Raw genomic sequence first — 5,510 nt, 5'->3', positions numbered from 1 at the left:
GATCTCTTCTGGTCAGTTGACCGGGTAGCTGTCTTCTATACTTCTTGGCATAAAAAGTAAACACCTTTGGCACTGCATTTGTTTGTTGAAATATCTCAATGAGTATTCCATAAATTCCTGGAGCTTTGTTTTCTCACTAGTTCCTTCAGTGAAGGTTGGACACTTCCTTCAATACCATTGCTTCTTGATTGTATGCAACCTTCTTATATTATTGGACATCAACCAATTTTTTTTTATATGGTTACTCTGTGCATTCCTTCCATCTTCTTTTGATGTTTCCTGCATCAATTAATATTTTGCCCATAGAATCCTTCAACATTACAGTCCAAGGCTTGATTTTTTTCCTCAATCCTCTCAGCTTGAGAAATGGCATGCATTTACTTTCCCTTTTAGATTTCTTACCCCAGGTTTTTGCACACTTCATTATAATAATTGACTTTATCTTCTCAAGCTGCTCTCTGAATTCTTCTGTTCAGTTCTCTTAACTCAGCATTTCTTCCATTTGTTTTAACTACTTTACACTCAAAAACATATATTCAGTCTCTTCCGGCATCCATTTTGTTCTTTTCTTCCTCTTGTCTTTTCCGTGACTCTTTGCTTTCTTCATGTGTTATAATTTTGATGCCATCTTACAATTTGTCTGGTCTTTAGTCACTGGTGTTCAATGAATCAAATCTATTCTTCAGATGGTCTCTAAATTCAGTTAGGATAAAATCAAGGTCATATTTTGGTTTTCACAAACTTATTTTACTTTTCTTTAGCTTCAACTTAAAGTTTCAGAAAATAACCAATGGAAATATATGGATAATAATATAATATAGTTCTTCATAGTATTCTATTATCCTTTGTATTTCTGTTGGTTTTGTTCTGAAGTTGTCTATTTATTATTGCGTTGTTTGTATCTTCTCTGTCTTTCCTTAGTTAAATTTCCCAGTCATTACTCAATTTTGTTCATCTTTGAGAAACCAGCTTGTAGCCTTAAAGATTTTTTTCTATTGTTTTTCTGTTTCATTTATTTCTGCTGTGATCTTTATTATATCCTTTCTTCTAGAGATTGTAAATTTCTTTTGTTGTTCTTTTTCTAATTGTTGGAATTTTTGGATTAAGGTGTTGATTTTGACTCTTTCTTCTTTTTTGATGTGAGCATAAATAACTATAAATTGACATTTGAGTTCTGCTTGAGCTGTGTCCCAACTGTTTTGGTAGTTGTGTTTTCATTCTCATTTGTTTCTAGGAATTTTTTTTTCCCCCCACAACTTGTTTCTTCTGTTACCCAATAGTTCTTAAGCATTGTGTTACTCAGTATCCACATATTTGATTTTTTTTCCCAAAAAATCTTACTGTTCTTGATTCCTAATTTTGTAGTGCTGTGATCTAAGGAAAAGGAACTCTGGTTGCATAGTGCCTATGGCATTTGACTGCTAACCAGAAAGTTGGTGGTTCAGACCCACCAGCCACTCCAGAAGGACGACTGGGCAATCTATTCAGTAAAGATGTACTGCCTTGGAAAGCCAAAAGGGGTTGCTATGAGTTGGAATTGACTTGATGTCAGTAAGTTTGGTTTTTGGTTTGGTGATCTGAAAAGACACTTTGTAATATTTTGGTGGTTTAAATTTACTGAGGCTTTTGAGGGGTTGGCATATGGTCTACTCTGAAGAATGATTTATATGCACTGGAAAATAATGGGTTTTTGTGTGTGTTTTTGTTGGGTGGAGTGTTCTATACATGTCTATGAAGTCAAGTTCATTGTTTGTATTGTTGAGATCTTTTGTATCTTTGTTGATTTTTCACTAGTTGTTCTGTCAGCTAAAATGGTGTGCTAAAGTCTCCTAGAACTAATATATAATTTTATATTTTTCCTTTCAATTTAGATAATGTTTGCTTTATGTTTTTGGAAGTGCTTTCATTAGGTGCATTGATTTTTTTTTTTTTTTTTAATGTCCTCTTGGTATATTGATGCTTTTATCGTCATATAATGCCCTTCCTTGTCTGGTATGCTGGCTTTCATCTTGAAGTTTATTTTATCAGGAATCAATATTGACATTACTGCTCTATTTGGTTCTCATTAGCTTGATATACGTTCTTCCTTCCCTTGATTTTAATTTATTTTGATCTTTGGATCTCAGATGAGTCTCTTATAAGCAGCAATTGATGGCTCTTTTTTTATCCATTTTCCCATTCTCTTTCTCTTGACTGATACGTTTAATCCATTCACATTTAGTGTAATTAATGATAGGTATGAATTTAATGCTGTCATTTTTATTATTATTATTTATTGTGGCTTCTTTGTTCTGAATGTTTTTATGTGCTAAGTTCATTTTGCTCTTGGGTTTTCTTTTGCTTTTCTTCATTGTTGCTGATTTTGTCCTTACTAAGTCCGTGTGATTTTTCTTCTTTCTTATTTTCGTTAGAAGGCTTATTAATTTTCTTTGCTGTTGTTGTTATGTGCCATCAAGTTGGACCCAACTCATAGCGACCCCTCCTTGGGTTTCCGAGGTGGTATCGCTATGGAAATAGATTGCCCAAGCTTCCTTCTGAGGAGTGGTTGGTGGGTTTGAACCCCTAGCCTTCTGGTTAGCAGTCAAGTTCTTTGTCGTTTCTCTGTCATAAATTTTTATTTTCCTAAGTTTGGACTAGTCTGTTTTATATTCATATCTCCCTGACTTCCTCTCCATTTTGGAGTTCTTTCATTATACATTTAATCCCTCTTTTTGCGTGTAGTTTTTGCTCTTTGCAGATTGATGCCTCTATTTATCTGTCTTCTATTCAGGAATTTTATCTTTGTTTTCAGATTTCTTCTTCTGGTATCCTTTCTGAATAATGTTGTCATGTGTCTTAATCTTAGGTAGTTGTCTTCTGCTGTTGGATTTTTTTAAACATTTCTTGTAAGTTTGATCTGGTTTTAACAAATTCCTTTAATTACTGTTTGTTTGAGAATGTCCTAATGTCACCATTGTATTTAAGGGACAGTTTTGCTCACATAATTCTTGGTTGGCAAGTTTTTCTTTTTTCTTTCAAGGTTTTAGGTATCTCATCCCATTGACTACTTCCCTGCATGGCTTCTGCTGATAAATCATAGCTTATTCATATTGGTTGTCCTTTCAAGGTAACATTTAATTTTTCCCAAGGATCTTTCTTTTTCTTTGGTTTTGGAAAGTTTGATTATGATATAAGTTTTGGTGACTTACTCTTAGAGTCTATCTTGTATGGGGTTTGTTGAACTTTTTGGATAAATATAAATATAAATATATATAGTGATTTGGGTGAAAGTTTACAGAGAAAATTCATTTCCATACAGCAGCTGACATACACTTTGTCTCATGACATTGACTTTAATTTCTCACAATGCAAAAGCTTCCCTCCCACTTTCTCCCCATAATTACCTCTTCCAAGTGTCCTTCCCTTCCATGCATTCATGTCCCCCTGAACCGTCTCCCTGTGCATATAAAGCCCTTCTATTCTCCCATGATTGATCTCTCCAAGGAGTGTATCTACCTAACATAAATGTTCAGCTCGTATCCCTATCTTTTGTTTGGCTGGAAGCCACAGGAGTGGATTCAAATCCTGACCTAAAGGGCAGCTAGGGACCATAGTCTTAGGGTCCATCAGGCTTTATCAGACCAGCAAATCTGGTCCCCACCCATTTTTTCTTTCAATGATTTTGAGTTTTCTTCCACATTGTTCTCCCACTCTATCCAGGATCTCCTACATAGAGCCCCTCCGAGTGGGTGACAATGGTAGCCAGGCACCATCTAGTTCTTCTGGTCTTCTAGTTGTATACATTGATGATTTCATGGTGTACCATTCACTTGGACTAATTGTTTCCATGTGTCTTTTGTTTTCTTCATTCTTCTTTGCTCTGGATGAGGAGAGACATATCGTTGCATCTAGTCAGCCTCTTGAAAGCTAAGATCCCAGTCACTACTTGCCAAAGTAGGATGTGGAACAATGTTTTTATGTAGTATGTTATGCCAATTGAGGTTGATGTCCCCTGTGACTATGGTCCTGAGCACACAGGTCCAACTATTTATTTGCTCCCTCTGGGTAGCTGGCTGTGGCCAAGAAGTGGTTACAACATTGTTCCTTGTCAGCTTTACTATATACCTAGAAATTCTTACAGAACATACAAACACACTTGTAGAAATGTTGTCTGTCGACAAAGTGGCAATGGGCACACTTTACCCTGAATAGACATACCCAATAGTTTAACCTGTCCACCCATCTATCTACCCATATATCAGTGTTTACCTTCACTGACAACACAATGCTATATGTGCAAAAGGGTTCATCTTTGTTGTTTGTACCTCCCATGCACCTTTCTATGTCTTCCTCTTCCTCAATACCACTGTGTTGATCACATTGCCCTTCTCTTCACCCAGACCAATACTTGTCTCTACCTATCTAATAGTGTTCCCTCCCTTCCTCTCTCACCCCTGGTAACGAGCAAAGAAATTTTCCTTCCATATATAAACCATTCCTTGACTTTTACAATAACAGAACAATACAACATTTGTCCTTCTGTGATTTACTTATTTTGCTCAGCATGATGTCCTCCAAGTTCATTCATGTTATGCAGTGTTTTGCCAATTCTATGTTATTCCTTAGGGTTGCATAGTATTCCACTGTGTGAATGTACCATGGTTTTGTTATCCATTCTTCTGTCGGTGGTCACCTAGGTTGTTTTCATCTTTTGGCTATTGTAAATAGTGCTGCGATGAACATGGGTGTGCATATATTGTTCTTGTCTTGGTTTTCACTTCCTTAGGATATATACCTAATAATGGAATGGCTGGGTCAAATGGTATTTCTAATTCCAAATTTTTAAGAATTGACATACTGTTTCCACAGTGGTTGTATCATTTTACAGTCCCACCAGCAGTGCATGAGAGTCCCAATCTCTCTGCATCCTTGCCAGCATTTATTATTTTCTGTCTTATTGAACTTTGCTACTAGTACTGGGGCAAGATGGTATCTCATTGTTGTTTTGACTTGCATTTCTCTAATGGCTAATGATCGTGAACATTTCTTCATGATGGTTGGCCACCTGAATATCCTCTTTGGTGAAGTGTCTATTCATGCCTTCTGCCCATTTTTAAACTGGATTATTTTTCTTTTTGTTGTTGAGGTGTTGAAGTTTTCTATACATTTTAGAGATAAGCCCCTTGTCAGATATATCATTGCTGAATACTTTTTCCCAATCTGTAGGTTCTCTTTTGACTCTTTTAGAGAAATATTTGGAAGCACATAAAAATTTAATTTTTAGAAAGTCCCATTCATCTAGTTCATCTTCTACTGTTTATGCATTTTGGGTTATGCTTGATAGTCTATTTATGCCATATATTAGGACCCCTAAATTTGCCCTTAGTTTTTCCTTGAGGAACTCTATAGTTTTAAGTTTCATACTTAAGTCTTTGATCCATCTGAGGTTAGTTTTTGTGTATGGTGCGAGGTACAGGTCTTGTTTCATTTTTCTGGAAATGGATATCCAGTTTTACCAGCACAATTTGTTA

The sequence above is a fragment of the Orycteropus afer genome, unplaced genomic scaffold (assembly GCF_000298275.1).
Source record: "Orycteropus afer afer isolate SDZICR_OR568_19922 unplaced genomic scaffold, OryAfe1.0 scaffold00011, whole genome shotgun sequence".
NCBI classification, from domain to species: Eukaryota; Metazoa; Chordata; class Mammalia; order Tubulidentata; family Orycteropodidae; genus Orycteropus; species Orycteropus afer.
This window is presented reverse-complemented; position numbering follows the sequence as displayed.